This window comes from Temnothorax curvispinosus, unplaced genomic scaffold (genome assembly GCF_003070985.1).
Source record: "Temnothorax curvispinosus isolate PA1 unplaced genomic scaffold, ASM307098v1 QBEX01005133.1, whole genome shotgun sequence".
NCBI lineage: Eukaryota > Metazoa > Arthropoda > Insecta > Hymenoptera > Formicidae > Temnothorax > Temnothorax curvispinosus.
The window spans coordinates 745958-766096 of record NW_020214913.1 but is presented as its reverse complement, the minus strand read 5'-3'; the positions used below and the strand labels follow the sequence as shown (position 1 = coordinate 766096).

Genomic DNA, 20139 nt, shown 5'->3' with positions numbered 1-20139 from the left:
AACGAAAACGAGAACGAGAGCGAGAGAGCAAATAGACAAAAATAGTAAAGAGGCTAAATATTATCTTTCTTAAAATAACCAGTGTCAAACCGCTATAATAATAAACCGATGTACAAAGATGCATGTTCTTCGATCTTTTTTTCTCTTTGCCTTCGTCATATTCTTGTTTCCTTCATTCTTTGTGTAAGTACCCTGGATATACATAATGTTATATATATAATGTTTCATAACAAATAATAACAGAATATTCATATATGCATGTTTTTAAGAAATTATTTTTAAAAAATATAGTTTATATAATTACTAATATGTGCGTGCATAAAAAAACATATATATGATTTTCCTTTTATTCTAAATAAAATAAATGTAATCTTAAAATAACAATTTTACATTGTATAAGTTCGTGTGTGTTAAACTTGTATTTTTATATTAGTTTGGTTATAACTTAAATAACTTTTGTCAGTTTAATTATCAAAAATGGACATTGAAGAGATTAATATTTATCAGAAAATATCAATATACTGAACAGGTAAGTAAATTGATATTAATTGCTTTCTATACGTGAATATGGTTATTACTATAATATGTCTCTAACATACCGTGCTTTATGTTAACTATACAGTGTTGTCAAAAATGCTTCTCTAAATTTTAATGTCAGAGATATTATTATCGTGCCTGACATTTTTAAATTAAACCATTTTTCGTTGCAATTAAAATAATTTTTGAAACATAACATTATAAATCGCTAACTGTTCAATACATCGATTAATCATAAATTAATAAAAAAAAGAACTTGATGATAAGACTATTATTTCCTCTGTCAGAAAATAAATGTCATTTGTAAGCTTTCTTTCTTCATCAAAATTAAATTTCGATTATTAATTAAATAATAATTATATGAGAACAAATAATGTTCTGATGCATAAAAAATATTTGCTTTTCTTGCAGAGATAAATAAACTCGCCTGCGTGTGTGAATTGCGTATTTATCTTTGCTCTTGCAAGATTTCAATTATATTCCGATTCATATCAGCCTCTCACAATTTCCCACATATTAATTAAGGCAATGCGGAACAAGACAAATATTTATCGCATTAATTATAATCTGATTAACTCCAGCAATAACCACAAACATATCCTTGCTATATATTTCACAAGATTATAATTCAATGCATTGAATAGAATTATTAATTAATTAAATATATATAAGTAAAATTTATTTCAATAATTAATAATTCCTTGTAGAGTAGAGAATGAGCGTGCATAAGTAACAGTCACTTCAAAATATATTACAATAGATTCTACAAGACTATAAGATTATCTAAAGACACTAAGGCTTCATTGCTAAATCGCAGGATCTCGAAATGACGCAAATGTAATTTTATAGATAACTCGAAGCGTTGCCGCTTTGCAGTATATGCCTGCCGGGAAGTTTCTGAACAACGATAATAATGAGTCAGGGCGGCAATAACGAAAAACGATACCTAAGAAGGATTGAATACAGTGATTCTGGAAGATGGGCAACCTTGAGCCGTAATTTAAATTTCCTATAAAATAACTCGTCGTAAGGAGTGCAACTAGGAAATTTAATCACCGTATAGTGGCTCTCGGTTTATACCCCAGGGCTACGGAACTGGCGAATTCGGTAACATCTTGCAGAAGTTCGTTATCCCTACTCTGCCTTGTACCGCCGCCGATTTACCGAGACGCCCATATTATTTCGTAATATTGACTTCATCGATGAAAAACAGTATCCAGTTTAAAACTCATCTGCATACCGATTCCAGCGCAATTATTCTCTTCACGCGCGGATATTGTATAGTATGTGTTATTGCACTCAAACAGCATGGCGAATGGTCCACCAGGAAAATCATCGAAAATAAAAAACGACGAGGAATTTTCAATATGTCGCGTATGAATAGAGAACGTGCTAACAACATAAAACTACTGTAGTTTCTTATTAAAAGAATTAAACAATCAAATATGCAATACATAAAAAAAAGATAGATAAGAATCTGCGAGAAAATCGATGATATAATTAAGATGTGCATAAAAAGTTGTTAGACTGAGCTAACGTTATTCTTTTATAATACAGATTTTAAATTTTAAACTTGATTAGAGTTGTAATTATATTCGTACCAATTTGTATTGACACATGCAATAAAAAGCATATTGCAATTTCGAACTCAATTGCACATCGATCCCAACACAATTACTCTTTTCCCAATAGGAGATTGCAAGCTGGATTGTTACAGTACGATACACGCCAATCATTATAGAACGGAAACGTGCTTGAAAAGGCTGTTATTCATATTTTAAGAGCAATCACACAGATATAAAATACGCAGGGAGAGTGAAACCATTTTGCAGGCAAATAAAAAAATGTCTTAATTATTGAAATGTAATTTTGAATCGCGTTTTGCTGCGAGAAACTTTTGCAGCAAGTTGCATGATTATTTCACTTGCTGTTTCGTTATAAGTTGTTCAAGCGAATAAGGATCGCTTTAATTGCTTAATAATTATTTAATAACATAAACAAATTATCTTTCGATTATTATTCTCGAGTGGGGGTACCTATATTCATTATATATAAATAAATTTATATATAATTATGGCACAAAATGCACTTTGCACACAAATATTCTTGATTAAATGTATGTAGTTATAGTCGCTGTGGTGACGCAGCAGCGCGTCACACAAATAAGAGACATTTTGTTACGCAAATTGGCCTACAAATTCACTTGTGGAATTGTTTGGCAAACGGCGAATTCAATCAACCTACTTACCGTTCTAACGTCATACCAAATTTATTATTCATAAAGTCAACAAAACTACCTAAATTCGTATTTTCTAAATTTATGCGCGCAATGTCGCTATGTTCGCATTGTCTCCGTTCAACGTCTCTCAAATATCCGAATAACTATTTCTAGCAAGTAAATTATTTTGTCGTCTAACATACGAATATAATTCAAACCGAAATCAACTTAATTATTATTATTATTATTAATAAACTCATTACTATTATTAATAAGTTGTAAACTAACTTTTTGTGCACCATTTCCTCTAAATATAAGACTTGACGAACAAAACATCCACAGAAACGAAGTTCCATGTTTCGTAATTTTTATTCTATTAATAAATCGAAATTTAAATACTAAAAACCGAAGAAAAAAAAAGTTATGTTATCAAAAAAAAAAGTCTCGGAAGCCCTATTCAAAATACTGCATTTTTTATTTTATGATATGGATAATTTTTATCAAATTTATATAAAGGCTCGTCTTTAAAATTCCCTTCGGTGGCAGTTACCTAAGTCATGAAACATCCCGTACATAAATACAATAAAAAGTACTTGACTCGAACCAATTATCCGTTATTAGAGATAGAGTTAGCTGAACTAATCTCCACAGCCGGCACAGAAGCACGGATGTTTGCTGTTTCAGCTAGATAGTAAGAGAAACGTAACTCTCTGAACACAGTAGCATTGATCGAGGGTCGCTATGACACTTTCTGTACAAAGGAGAGAGCACACCGGCAACGCCAAGGTAAACTAGGTCTTCATGGTAGGAGAAGCAGAGATCCTCTTCATCGTGTCCGCGATCGCCGCAAACCGCCGCCCTATTCGTTGCGCTCTTTCCGATCGCACGCTCCGCAAGCATTGCAGTCTTTTTATTTACCTTGGGTTCCCATCATGTTACCCACCACGGAATTCCAGCGGCGATTTACGAACCAACTAACATCAACTAGCCAACTAATCGAAAATATTTCAAACTTAATGAAAAATGCAACTCCAAACTGATTGGTCTCTGCACGCGTCTAATTTATATAAATTTCTAAACGATCAATTTTTGTAAATAATTTCTGATTATTCTTACTCATAAAAAGAAAAAATGTGATATGCTGCAAATATTTACAGAACTTCTGTATCAAATAAACGGAATTAAAAAGAGAACGATAATACGGGAGGAAAGTTTCTTGAAGTGGATTAAAAAAAATCTTTATAACAAACGGAGTATACTTTATAGAACAATATTTCGAGTGTTTCCAGGAACTTATGGATACGTGTATTTCAAATAAAGTACGAGTGAGACAATCGGAGAAGAAAAGAGCAACGCGGATTTTTCTGCCGGCCATGTAAGAAATTTCTGTGCCACGATACACTGAAACTTCACGCCAGTTTTTACCAGTTTCACAGACGTAAAGTTTTTTTTACGTCTCCGCATAATAGTACTTTATAAAATATTACAAAAATTTGCAAGCCTGGGTAGCGAACCAATGGTATACTTTAGGGAATTATTGAAATAACTTTTGTCTCCTCTAGAGAGCTCGCCGCGAAAAGAAATACGCGATTAAAGTCACGCTAATAAATTTAAAGATGGAAATATCCGCCCAACGATAGCGATACGCTTTTATTAATGTGAAGTAAAATTGTGGAAATTCTAATGAATAAGTTATAAATAATCGCGATGTCTTATCGCGGCAAAATTATTCGGATAGAAATCGGTTTTCTGATATTGTGGCGCGTAATCGGACTTTCGCATTAAAGCACTCTGCAGGAAATCCTATTAATTAAATGAATGTAAGTGTGATAGTGAATAACTTTTTGTATGCATATATTTTAATTGTATATATCGAGCTTGTGCGTGTGGCAGATAAATGTAAATTCTTCCTTCCTGAATATGCAATGTTTCAAAAGCTCGCTCACGCCAACAACCGTTATTTTCTACCATACTTTTTGGGAATGATTGACGAGTTTAAGCGGCGGGACTCTGAAAAATAATTAGCTGCTCTAATTGACTCCATTATTTACGTGGAAATAACCTAGCCACCCCCCACCCCCATCCCCCGACGTAAAAATTCGAATTACAATGACGGCCTCGAAAGCGGGAATATCACATAAGCACGCGTAGACGTTCGCACACATTCGCACGCGGCGGTGGTTGCTAAGGTTGCTCGACTGCTGGAATAATTGAAATTGATCGTTGTGGAAATGCCTCTTCTATATCCTTCCGTTTCGCCCGTTCTCTCTCCGCAGTCCTTTTAACTAACGCGTCCGAGAACTATAGGTATATAAATAATGCTCTGCTAATTTTTAAAAGGTTTAAAGCTCTGTGATTAATGCGCGTGGCCTCGCACTAATAGTGCTGTTAAAATATTTATTTCTCTCAGGAAACTTTTCTGCCATCTTTCATTTATTGCAACGTCACCACCGTTAATATTGTTAGTATTAACAATATTATAATATATCATTTCTACAATACGATATATAAATCTCTTTAGATATTAACAAAACGAAATAGATATACACAATATCCAGTTAAACACTCGGTTAAAATTAAAAAAATCTACACTTTTCTGCAAGAACATTCATCATGTCTGAACAAGTAGCACGAGTTTCCCAGAATTCTATTAATGGATTACCATTACTGTAAAAGAGAGTACGTCGTAACGACCGTTTCAACAATTCCACACATGCCAGTAATTCAAATGGCGACCACGTTTACAACGGTGATCCCGCTAACCACAGATTTACTGTCACGTACATGGTTTTATCGGATAGAGTGCTCAATACACTTTATGCTTTTGACCTTTGTTGTAATACGTACATCGGTATATTCATGTTCTTTATTGCATTTTTAAAATGCGGCGTAAATTATTACTACGGATTAGCTACTGCTGTTTTGGAATATTAATAGCTGTGTGCACGTATTGTTAAGGCAAATAACGCTTGAATTTCAGAAGAAAACAATTATAATTATTATTGTTCAATTTGAGTAGATCAGCGTCAAGATAATAAAACGTCACGTACGTTACAAATTGCGGTTTAAACTGGACAATTTCTGAATATTTCTGAATTGCACGTGATGTTGAAATAAATATCGCGTGCGCCGTACCATTTTCGTTAAAAATATATATTCAGATTTAAACACGAAGAGTAAGAAAAATTTCCTGATATAAATAAACGTTGCCAGCGCTATCAGGATAATTTCACGCCTTCGAGCTGAGATTTGATCCGGCATTTTTTCTGCAGCAAATGTAACTGCCGTCTGTTAAATTGCGGCGAGCCACGAAAAATACGCACGGTCAATCGATTTATTCCCTCATATATTTCAGGATTACGAAAGTCCGAGGTCGGAATCTCCAGGAATATTTACGACCTGACCTGCCCAACGATACATCAAGTGATAAAACCAAGCGAATCGACTTTTTTTTTAATATCGAGCACCGAAGAGTAACACAAATAAAGATTGCGCCAAATCCCGAAATGATGCACGTGACATACGTACTTGCATGTATGAAGCAAAACCAACAATAAAATAAGAAACATTTATATATATCAATTCGCATTTGCAAAATTGTACATAAAATTTTATATTAAAGCATATTTTAATTTGCATTTCTATTAATATTTTAAGTTATTTTACTATGCCAAGTATAGTAGACTTGTATAGGAATTTATTAATTAATATGTAGCGCTTGTAAAATTTAATTCTCTTCATAAAAGAGATTATAAATAAATATATTATAGATATCACATCGCTTTGTAGAAAATATGCAGTATTTTGCGAAAAAGAATAAGAATGTAAATAATATGATGATCACCGTTTCGGGCTTATAATATTTGCAGAGAACTTGTGATTATTGCCTTAATCGCGGAATTCTCGAAATGACTATTCTCGTACGTCCGAAGTACTTTCCCGATTTAAGTACCCAGGATTATGTGAATGGTTTTACTGCGGTTATAACCCTTATATTTCAGACTCGAACATGAAGAAGAAATAAAATTCGGAATCGCAGAAAATTCAATTACCGCCGAAAGATGTTTGTAGAGATAATACATTAATTCTTAACTGATTACATAATTATACGTAATTCAATTAAAGAAATATTAGATTAAGTTTATTCATTCGGCAAATTATTATTCCTCAGATATTTTTTGGCTTAATATTCATCCCACTTTATACCTCTTTCTATTGAATACTTTCTATTAAATAGAACTGCGTTTGTTTCTTTCAACAGTTGCTAAATGAAAATGACGAGTGTTCCGCAAACAGAATGTTAAAAACTCAAGATTGGTCGCACGTTTCACAAATTTCACAGATCGCGTTTAGCGTGAATTTAATTGACGTTGGCCCTTCCCTCACGATTGGAGCTGATTATTAATTACTCTGTCCCGCCATTTGCAGAATGGCAAAACAAAATAAAAATTATCGGAGGATGGAGAAGCAGAACTGGTGAAGGATACTAATTTTCGTCAGCAAACGGTTTCTCGCTTAACTACGCAAAGGGGAAAAAATGGGATGTGCTGAAAATTAATTGGTTATGGCTATCAAAAGAAGCGGGAAAAATCACAGAAACAAACATTCATAGAAGATATCTTAATAAAAGAATAATTGGTCTGCTATAAGTATAATATATCTGCCACATTTATACAAAATGTATAATATTCACATATTTTCTACCATGTTTATATATAATATACATATACAATAGACTGATCATTCTTAAGATATATTCGTTATTGTTATAAAGTTGCTGCTAAAGAAAGGTAACTACAGTTTGCAAAAAATTTCTGGTGTGTTAAATAATTTAAAAAAGAAGAGGTCTAGCAGATGAAAACGATTCGCTTCTTTGACGAAGGGTTTGGTACGTATTATGAAGATGAGAGAAACGCAATATTAAATCTTCTTATCTGATCATTCTTTGACGTGGGAGGATTTGCGCTCGTTTCTGGACTAAAGAAGTAGGAAATGTTATTTGTTACTAGAATCTATATTGCGTGAAAATATTACTCGCTCGCGCATCCCTCGCGACAAAAACGAGTCTGCCGAGGACGAGTATAAATTCGACGCAGACGCCGCGAAAACGGGCCACGGGAAGTAAGTAAAATATTCGTATATACGTTATAAATACGACATCCACGGTACATTAGGTATAAGCTCTGGGAGATACAAACGTATTTCCTATAAATCATCGTGGAAAAATAAAACGTGGAAATGTCGAATGATGAGAGGTTTTTTGCGGCATTGTGACTCAACTACGGGGAAAACCGGAAATAGTTTTAATAAAAATATCGTTCCGAGATCATAATTGAGATAGTAAAACACAATATTTTTGATAATTGTTTCATTTGATATTTGTAGAAATAGCAAACGTTATATATTAAATAACAACATATCTCACATTCCCTTAATTAATTCGGAAATGTAATATTTATTTCTATTAAAACTTAGTAAATTTTTATGTAAAGCGGCCTTTATTAATTTTTTATATACATATTTCTCGTCTCTTTTTCTGTGTTGTTTATTGTTTTGTTAAATTATACTTTGTTTACAGTACACTCGTGAAGAGACGTTCGTTAATTTTTCCGGTTGTAAAAATCACGGTCTATCTTTTGTCTTCATTTTTTGATGGAAATAAATTCTCTTCAAACTGTGTCTAACACTGTTCTTTTTGCTCTCTCTACTCGCCCTGCATCCAAACTCTTAGCTCACAATTTTAAAACCGAGATACGTAAGTATACGAATTGTTTATTTCACTCTATTTACACGGAAAAAAATGAGTTTGCAATAGTAGCTAAATTCCAGTAGCTGAATCAAGCTTAGCTGTAAGAGCTAACACCTTAGTATCGTAGCTAAACTTTGGCTATTATAGGAAAAAGTAATTAGCTGCCACGTAAAAATTTATTAGCTGAAATAGAAAGCGTAATTTAGCACAAGCGGCTAAAAAGTAGCTAATAAGCTAAAGGCTTAGCTAATAAGCTAAGTAGCTAAAGTAGATAATTTAGCTAAGCGACATTTGATCTGTTGTAGCAAAAATTTGTTGCTATAGTAGCTAAGTTTAAATAGCGAATAAATTTAGCTGGGACAGCAACAACATTAGCTGTCCCTAGAATAGCGACACATCTTAGCTGTCACAGCTAAGTTTTAGCTCCAGTTGCTAATCCTTTTTTTCCGTGTATTTATATCAGTGATAAATGTAATATAAAAATTATCGTTTTATTCTCACTTGGCAGAAATAATCATAAATCCAGAATTATTATTTCAAAACTTCGTTTAAACTCCTCACTGAAAGATATTCCACATTTATTTCCATGTCACAATTATCCGGATTGGTTCCACGTACGTCCACATGCGCCATAAAAGTTTATAGTTTCTAAGCCACGAAAAATAGCCGTGGCAATGAAGAAATACGGGATAGAATCTTGTCAAGAAAAATTTTTCGTAACGGTCGCACTAACGGAAAGCCGCGAACCTTCATCCGAGACTTCGTAACTCTCTCACGTCTCTATTTTAAGCCATCTCCGTGGCGGACGGTCTTTACGATTTCTCGAACCGCGGATCAGATGAAAGTAAAGCTCTGCAACAGTTTTGCAGCTTCTTCTTCATCCTCACTCAGCCGTTTCTTCGTCTGTCGTGCGATCTTGCCTTCGCGAGCACTTATCGATCCGGTCGTATAAAGGATTATGCAAATCATAAGACCACATCGTTACCGAAGTTCCATCAATTTTAGTAGATCTGGTTGCTGGCATTTAACCCGTTGCGACAATTCGATTTTTTTGACGCGTACGGACGACAGGACGACGCGGCTGTAAAAATTTAATTAATATTTTGCGCGCTGTAGAGTGACAAATTTCAATTTGAAAGCGGCTCTTTGATTCTGCATTCGATTACGGAAAACCTTTAGAACGAAGCGCGGGGGTACGCGGACTGCACAAACAGCTATTGAAGAAAATGGCGGAGTGGCATATACTCGCAGAATTTTCAGAAAGATCCTTTGTCAAGGAGACCCCGGCACTGTTTGGTGCAAACATCCGCGAAAGGTGGGCGACATCAAAGGCAACACAGATAATTGGTTCGAGCTCTGCCAAAGCGGCACGGTGCGACAGGTGAAGATTGCGGGATTACGTAGGTGCAGCCCACAAACGCAATCACGAAGGAGAAATTTCGCTCTGGAAACTGCCGGTATCGTGTACGTGTGTTTATTTATAGGATGTTGCTCTTAACTGACGCCGAGTATCTGATCCAGCCGGATTCCGAGTAGCGGCGGAGCGGTTACAAAGGATAACCGACGACAAAAATCAATTTCTGCGATCACTCGAGCATTATCATATTAATTACCGCGTCTTTTCAACGAATAAATCGAGAAAGTCGATAACGGAAGTTTTCCTCACAAAAAAAGTTCTTTTTCGAAACCACGTCATCAATTAAACTTTTTTAGCTTATATAGCTATTGAAGCTCCGAAGTATACGAACCCTTCGAGAAATACGGATATTCAATAAATAAAGTTATACAAAAAGTCCAAATCGTAATTAACGTGATATGGATGATCAATATTGAACAATTATTTAAGATAAGAACTTAATTTTCAATCCAATTCAGATAAAGATTTTTGTGTTGCGATCAAAGAAATCCGTTTAAAATGCAATTACAAACGTAAAATTAATATTCTTCGTTCGTACTTCACCGTTTCTATCGCGGAAGCCGTTTTCTCTCGCGCCCGATAAGGATTATCTAACCAAATCTACGCGAAACGAGTTTCTTTTTCTCCTTTCCATCCCCCTCGTCACTGAGTCACCATTTCGCCGCCAGACTTGACTTCTAACAGAACTCCCTAAGTCGCTCGTCCAATCTCGGAACCTCGGCGCCAATCCGACTTGCCTGTCCCCCAAAAACCGCAATAACATTTTTTACGTCCCTCTCTGCTTTTCCCCCTCTTCCTTTTAATTTACATACAATTTCGCAGTGGACTTGTCATGCTTTGTACAACCTCTTTTAGACCCCGAACGTAATCAAGGATCCCGATAAGTAACGCCGAAAGGAGTATTTGGGCTTACGTTCGCCAGGGTGATTTTCTCATAGAAGCAAAAAGGGGAGAGAAAAACGTAATAAGACAGTCGCCACACGTTTCTGGCTATATTTAATACTTCCTCGTATCCACCGTTATTCTTTCTTAAACGTTTCTTTGAAATAACCCGTCAAATTGTAATAAGAAATATTTCCTTCAGGAATAAAAGAATTTTATCCATTTATAGAAGAAATATTAACATCTAACAGCTTGTCAGATGCAGAACGGTTGAAAGTCTGTCTTGGAAAAGGTGAAGTAGCTTCGAGTATTTGTAAGTCCTATAAACATTTAATGGAAAAGGATATAGTTATCGCTGGAATTTTAGATATAAAGGAAATTCGTGAAAAAAAGAACCTTCAAATGATACACCGATACGCTTACTATGCAAATAATAATATTTTCGATGCACCAAACGCAATATCACAGAATACTCCATGATCCCGTCGCAAACGGAGCGCGGGATGAAATTTTAGGAGAGACAACCGTGCGTCTGTGCCAGATTTCATCAGATTCTCTCTTTCTCTCTATATTCTACAAAAAGGGAGCCACGCTTTATTCGACCCGCCGCACGAAGATTATGGAGGATAGAAGCGGAAAGCAGACGTCTGCTTATTGACAGGTCGTCATTGATTTTCTGCCAAATCGGACGAATCACCGTTCGTCGGCTTAACGAGCTGCCCCGGTGACTTTCGCTGACATCTCTTCACGGTTCACAAAAGCGTCATTTTCCTTCTTTTAGTGCCGTTTGCGAAAATCACCATTATTTTGATCCTTTGCAAGGCAGATAATAGTAGAACGATTTGAGGAAGATAACTGAAATAAAATTGTATCGCCAAAAAGATATACGTGACCGAAATCTTTTCACAGAAAGAAAATCAGTTACTCTGAATCCTATCAATTTTCCTAATATACTTTATGTGCCATATTAATCATTATACGATTTTAATTATCGTTGAATTGAAATAGAAATAGATCGTACAAGCGGATCGGCTTAAAATCTTGCAGTATAATGAAATTATTCCCGTGAGAAATGAGAGGAAAGGAGGAACACGTAAAGAAAGTGAAATTACTGTGCCAGGGATGCGCCTATCGGAGATTTCTTACTTTATGGATCAGGTCGCGTACTTCCCGGAAATTTATTCCACGCAGTAAAACCGCCCTCGCTAAAGTCCCGCGCGATGGCAAGTATCCAAGATCGGAAAGTCATTATTCAGCCCATAAATTAACATCGGCGGTCACTTACATGCGATGCATCGTGCTTCTCGAAGGAATTCTCGGCAGATAAGGCAATGATACTGCCCTGCTTATGAAAATATATGATCGCATTATCCGATAGTTAATGATGAAGCTTTCCGGTGCAACGTCAGCTTTCTACATCGCGCTTATATACTCAACGTTGATATATAAATCAATAATACTGTAATATCGTCTTGTATGTATATATCGTAAATACGTGTATAAACAAAATTATGTAAATATAATATGTATATATAATGTAATCAATTAAATTCTCAGATAAATACTATTATATTAAAAAATTTTCACGATAAAAATTCTATTTTTTATGTGATTGATATTTAGCGTCATTTTTTAATGTGAAATAAGTTTAGTAGTCTGTACTAAATACTTGAAGCAAAAATATCGAGGGCGTTTGTTTAATAAAAATGGAACGAAACTCGTCATCTCTCGTATCGACTCGAACGATATTCCTCCGGGATATCATTAACTGCGAAAATGTCTTTCAAAACTGATGTTAGTGGCAACCACGTTCGAAAGGAGTGCATTATCTTTTTGCGATGCAATTCCGTTTCAATATAGATCATCAAGGACGGTGCCCACACTGCCGTTTACCTATCTACCCTTAGCTTTTATTACGAGACGGTGGATCGTGATAAAAAAAAGCACGGAGCTGTTTCACTCTCGTAGCAGAACTTCATCCTCTCGCCGGCAACTCTCTCGCATTTACCGGAGTAGCATCGTACTGAGCAGATATATAAATTTATCTCACGTCATTTCGCGCGAACGAGAACATAATTGTATCGTCGCGAAGTCGTTAAAACGTGCTTGCCGCGACCATTTCCTTTTGAGGCGCGGCTAATGATAAATGCGGTTTAAATAATATCACGTGGTATTCTAACGGTTTCAATTAAAAGTGTTATGTATCCAGCAAACGGCTCTAACACCATCTGACGAACACGAAACCTAGCGCTCGCGTTCTCAAAAGTTTTATTTCAGCAAGTTAATCCGTGTTGCTTAAGAAACTAAGATATATGTACAATGTACATGTCACAGAGAAATTTTATTTTTTCTATTCCTCCCATATTTTTTAAATTCTACATAATTTATTTGCATTAAGTAGATATTATTAATTATTAAATTTTGACAGTAAACTTTGATTTAAACACTGAAAATATTAAAAAATACGATAAATGCGAGATACACTCTGTATGTAACCAAAAATGAAACGTGAAATGACTTGCACTTAAAAGAGATACATGAGCTGCAGACTGCGTATTTTTTAAAAAAGGCAGAAAAGCGTATAAAAATATAGCTGACCACATGTTATTGATTTCTGACCGTTTGTTGAGCTTTAAACTTGATTTACTAAAAAAAATGTTTTCTTTTTTTTAATTAACTCATTCTTGCACAATACTGTCCAATCCATCTTTTCGAACAAAAATTTCTCTACGTTTCGGAAATAACTGGAATAATCTCGATAGCCTGCCGAGGTGCATCAATGGACCAGTGTCGATAACGAAAAATCGTCAGCAAATCGTTCCAGGCGGTAGTTTACGGTTTGGCAATTCGAAGGAGGATTAAGCTTTGCGCCAATTTGCATACATATAGTCGATCACTTAGAATGTCGCGATAAAACGTTTCAATTGCAAACCGTAAAAAAAAGAACGATAATTGGTTATCGAGTTCACTGATTTTCGAGAACGCGGCCTATCTACGCGTCCCTCCCTATCTCGTTTTCTTTTTTTTTTTTCATCCCAATGCGTACACCTCATCATGAAATAAATAAATCCGACGCGGCGCATTCAGCACATAGCGTCAATCCGAATTCAATTTTCTGGCGGGCTCTCGCGAGGGAAGGAGTACCCGTAGGGGTGCGCAAAATGCTAAAAGGAATGGCTTTGGTAGCAGCGATAGTTCTATCCTACAGTCCCGAGCGAGTACACACGCTCGCAGAAAATTCATCTAGAAAAAGACACGCAGTACGAAGCTTATGCTTGCAAATTTCATATCACTCTTTAAACTGAACAATTTTTCACGCGCTACTATTGTTCTAAAGATTATACATGTATAAAACTTTTCAGATAGAAAGACAGCAATGTATATGTCACGAATATAAATGCCAATACAAAAAAATAAAATAAAATGCGAGACAAACCAGACGCGCGGCTATATACGTTAATCGAAATACCGTATCGTGGTAAACATTGTCCAGTGCCGCGTGGTCTAGAACTGAATGCAGATATTCCAATTTCCCAATTTTCCAATTTCACAATATTTCCTAGACCACGAAGATTCAACGCAATGGGCTTTAGTATGCCTGCGTTGCGGGCGAGGCACGCGTGCAGTCGGGAAGACCAGCGATGAAACCGTCGTGGCCTGGCACGGTCTCTCGAATTTCCGTGGCAATCGAATAACCCACCGCGAAATCCGTTAAGCAGTTATTAAAGCCCCGGGAGAACTTGCTCGTCTCGCGATGGGGCTTCCGCCCCCTGCAGAAATTTCAGTTATTTCTAGTAGGACACAAATCCGATTTATGAATATCCTGCCAGGAACGCTTAGAATGGCCGCTTCGGACGCAAGTTAAAAGCGCGTACACGACGGAACGTCGGTGATCCTATTCATCGTAGCACGACCGCAGTAATTCTGTTTCGCGGAACATTACGTACGCATCAGCCCGGAGGAACATATTCAGCTTGTGGTTGCAGCATGCCGATTGAGAGAGGATAGGTACAGATACGGCGCACGAGAACTGCCAAATATGCGTAATTTATGAGATTTGCAATGGAGTTGTGGATACTCCAACAAGAATCATGCTATTTCGATACGTCGAATAAACACCGATATAAGATTCCCAGCTCAAAGTGCACTCCCAGTCTTGTCGCAACTATTCGAGATATTCATGTCACGAATTTACGCAGCACTATACGCATCGCACTCGAATATCCGATTTATTTTTTTGATAAACGCTAAGACGTTCACAAACAAAGGAAAGAAACGAGTGATAGGGAATACGGAAGAAAAATCTGAAATCTCCCGGTGATAAAAGATACTATGCGTAAAATGTAACGGAGCGCGAGGAAATGTCTCTGGCAAGAAGAAAAGCCGGATAAAAGGATTCGTACAAACAATAAAACATAGAATCATGGAAAATACTTAACGAGCGCATAAAACGGGAACTCCGTCGTAGACGAACATGAAAGGCAAACAGTGCAAGGAGAAGGTGGGCCAGGGGTGGAGGGTAAAGCAAAGATGAGGAGGAGAGCTGGTTGTAAGAATAGGTGCAGGTGAAAGCCGATAAATGAAATACGAAAGTAGAAACGGTAGAGAAAGTGAGACGCATCTGGTGCGTTGTGAAGCGAGAGAAAAAGAGAGAAAGAGAGATTCCGAGTGCGCACCGGAGTTACAATATAAATGATCCCGTCTGCACCCGCGCCCATCCCGTCGAGAGCTGGATCCCGGGCCAGCCTCCATCCCGGCCCATTTACATATCTGTATTATTCAAGCACGACTGTTATTCAATTTCTACGCAACTCGTAAATGCATTATTATTTAATCGAGTCGCACGCCGCCGGGCAGGGCTCGTCGTGCGACGCGTCGCACTGGCGTTCGTCGCACACAAAGGGTGTGTAAGATGGGAGCGAGACGCGGAAACAAAATGTCAGTCAGCGATCTATGCAATCTCGTTAATTTATGTTTGCGACGATATCAATTATTAATGCGATTCACAATCCTCTTTTGCATTGTAAAAAAATTAATGTCAAATTCCAAATGCATTTAAAGATTCCAGTCATTTCACGATGATTTTTATGTTTCAAAACAAGTGTAAAGAAGACTTCACTACTTCTATTTCTATGTAAAAATTAACTCAAAATTTATACTTTCAAATAACACAATTGATATATCGTTTTTATCTCAGGTTTCTATGTTTATTAGATTTTTTACATTTTTCAATTTGTTACACACGCTTTTATATTTGTCTATATTTAAACAAAGTTTAAATTCCACTGTTAGTATCAATACAAACATTCAAATATTTTCGAATTCGCAAAAATCTCGTCTACGTTCATTGCCCTCACGCCGAATTTTTAACATTGATTTACATTCATGGTAAAAATATAGCCGTTAACTGAAGCAATTTCATGGAATTTAACCTTCAATCGTAACTTCATTAACTGTCGCCGAGGGAGAGCTACCGTGGGGAGCTCACGTGGGGCTGAAGTGCCCTCGATGTACCCCCCTGCATATCATTTGTATAGCTATAACAGCTTCGAGATAGCGTCGAGAGTAACATTCGCCTTCTTGGTTATCTCTCTTTCTTTTTAACTGCTGATTCTCCCCACGATGGGTTTAGAGGCCGGAAGAAAGAGAAAAGCCAGCGGATATATTTCACATGAATATCTCCCAAGCTATGCTCGAACAAGAATGGTAAAGATAAAATATCTACCGCCAATGAAGAAAGGGAAAGGGAGAACGAGCGACAGGGGAAGGCATGATGAAATGAATGAACTCCGAGTGAGTACCGCTTTTGCATATTAATGGCTATACGTCGTTAGGGAAGAGGCTATCGTATCGTCGGCACCGGAGAAAACGACAAAAAAGAAACATTAACGCGCCGCGGTTGTCTCCTCGATACTGAAACACTGCTAAATGTCGAGCTGAAGCACCCTCTGAACGCTCCACTCGATATCTGGGTGACGCTCAAGTACAAATGTTTGTATTTCTTCATAAGATAGTCATTCAAACGATTCTTAAATTCGTGTATAAGATATTCACTTACAATTAGACATTTATATTACACGAAGTGATAAAAAATGTAAATAGAGACTTGTTCGATAAAAATATAAATATAATATTTAGCAATACAATCAATTTACGATTACGTCTAAGGTTTTTCTAAATATATATATATTTAAACACATTGAAAGTACTCAACAAATGCATTGTAATTTATAAAAGTAGCTTCTTTTAGCATCCAACCTTTCTTCAAGACGAGTTACAGATTCTGTTGTACTGATTTCATAAAAGCTATGTTAGAGACATAAGATTTTGTGTAAAATCAACAAATTCAACAGGGGGGATATTTTGTTGCTTGTTCCGAAATCGCCCAAAGTAACACAGTGCATTGCAATTTGATTGAGGAAAGCGGACGTGAGCGATTCTGCCGGAATTACCTCAAGGACCGATGTCCGGAGAGAAGGAAGGACGCTACGAGAATGCAAACATATGGTAGCGATCGCTCGAGCAAGCACAGGATGTAAATTTCAGCCCTCGCTTTGCTTCAAATCCCTCGGAACGTCGTTTCGATCTGATTACTGTTCACCCGTGTCGCTATAGCAAAGTAAAAAGGATACCGCGATGCGAAAAAAAAGTAAAATAATCAATCGAGCTTAGTGTGCTGTAAAGGATTCAGAGCTGTAGAGATTTATGGCTCTAAACGCCAATGCCGCTATTGTTCGTTAACTTCAATTTCTGCAATCGGTACGCAACCAACGCGAAGTGCAAGCTGATTGCGAATAATGCATATTTTCCGATAACATCTTCATTCTACCAAACGTAGAAGAGAAGAATCGTCAGAGAGTCGCTTCAGAAGTTGCGCGAAAAAGAATAAAACTCGGAACAAATGTTGGTAGTACATCTGTTGTTTACCCTGCGTCTTGTACTAAATAATTCTCTTTCGTTCCTATGGCTTCACACCGCTCGGAAGGAAGACGAAGTTTCCATCCCGATAAAAGTTCTTTCATACCTCTCGAAGCCACTTCTCCTCTTCCTCGACATACAGCGCCGAGATCCGGCGCCTCCAATCTACGTATTTTAGGTACACGGTACTTTTCCAGGAAATGTCAGAGATGACTTTCTGCCGCATTACGGTAAATAAGGAAAGTTATTATGGCAGTACAAACTCGATGAGTGGGACCAGTGAAAAGATCTAGCCGGCGAGTGTTCGGTATACTTGCGAAATATGGGAAATCACGTGAGCATCCTCATCCTATTCGTACGCATTTTTGTAAGTGGAAAAAGATTTTACAGTAATATAATATTTGATCATGGAGATGTAAATAGAACGGCAACATTTATGTTTAAGTTCATTTTATAACGAGACTTTATATTAAAAATTAATTTCGCTATATAACATCAGGGATTCGTAAACAGGTACTGATACAACAAGAAAATTCAAAATCTTTGATGAAATACGTTAGTTAACTAGACGTGTACAAATGGAATAGACACAAAGGAAGGATCGCTCGTACAACCGTAGCATGCAAATTTCGTCGCTGTGCTTCAAACGTTCCACCAAGACTTTTCAATTCGACCTTCATTCATCAAACCTTCGACTTCGAGGAGAAAAGAACACATGGGCTGACTACACGCGAGCATCCATCACCCATTCGGTCTAACAAGTTGGAATCGAGCGAGGAGAAGAGAAAAATCGTGCCAAAGTACAGCACATCTTCCTCTACTCCCTATTCTCATACTTCGTACCAAGCAAGTCGATGAAACGTATACTTTATACATGGCAGCAGTGCCGTTCTACTCGCAGACAGACATGAATAAATAAAGCCTTCCGGTATGCTACGAAACCCCTCCGATATTGATCGCGATTATTTATAAATGCTGTTGATGAAGTATCCCTGTCACGGATGACAAATAATCGTTTGTTCCTCTCTCGATCTGACCTCTCTGACCTCCTTTCTACGAAGTTATCGTAAAGCTATTTTCTTCTCGAATCATTAATAAGTTTAAGAGACAGTTTGTTCCGAAAAAGCATTTGATGTCCAAGTTATCACCTGAACATGTAAGGCCACTATGATAAAATTTTTCAGATATTTTGTCATTATTTCGTCTATCTCTCTCACGCAGCATTTCGAGACAAAGAATAGAACTTTCATGGCAAGACTTTACGATCATAGTAAGCTAAAATTGATATAACGGAATCAATATAAAAAAATTACGATAACAATAACTAAACAATTGTGTGCATGTATTATACAGATTAAACGTATTCTCTGGATTTCGTATTTTCCTGCGAAGTGCAGTAAGCTTGTCTCGCGAATCACCCGCCAATTTCCGCGTGCTTTATCAACGCGAAACAGATACTCTATTATGTACTGCGTATGCAAAGCCATCGGGATACGACTGAGTCGCGAGGTATAGCCATCCGGACGCATAAAGTGTGTGCCGATGCAGCTGAAGCGGAAAAACAACTTCAATCGACGAAACCAAAGCATTCGGATCGACTGATTCCGCTTCCCGGCGACAAAATCCATACAGCGCACCAGACACCGAAATATACTTGTCTCCATTTATAGATACTTTCTTTTGTTGCTACGTCGAATCGCTCATGTCGACAGATGCGATTATCATTATAATATCAAATGCGATATTTTTGTATGTAGTAAGTATCACTGGATAAAATTAAGTGAAAAGATAAGACTTTCGAGAGACTTAGCAAGCTAGATTTTATCTCTACGAGTGCTTTGACGAGCTTAAAATAAATTATTCTTTGGCGCATTTAATCTCTGAAATAATCGTCATATTTCGGAAATCCTCAATTTTTAACATTAGCTATTTATGTGAGTGAGCTATTTGTCTGAAAACGCTGTTGCAGTGCCCTAAAGTGCACTTGAAAAAAATGAATAAAAAATAAGATCTTGCCCTTCTTGACAATCATTTGTTTGCAGAAAAAAAGAAATAATGACAAATGCATATAGGAAGCTTTTATAAATTTATAAGAGAAAACTGAAAATTACTAATAAATTGCTTTTACTTTAAACAGATTTTGTATTCCACTATATTGGCGGTAATATGCGGATTTCTTTTAAACCGGATAAGGAAACGAAACGTCATGTATTGACAATTACCAGCGACTCGTCCGAAATGGATTTAAAACTTAGTACTTTGAAAACGCGGGTCGTTAGCACTTTTTGCTCTCCTGAGGATTGCCAGTACAACTTCACTCTATCGAGAAACTTATATCCTCTCTGCATACATAACCCTGTGAGAAAAGAGTAGCTCCTGCTTTGCGTTCTCCTAATTATAAAGAGCAAAGTCTGTTAT

General features: G+C 36.7%; 1 protein-coding gene across 1 annotated transcript in view; it reads right to left on the bottom strand.

Moving 5' to 3' along the window:
- LOC112454538 (protein timeless homolog) overlaps positions 1–20139 on the bottom strand; it is a 99143-nt gene that overhangs the window by 63919 nt on the left and 15085 nt on the right. The window lies entirely within an intron of this gene.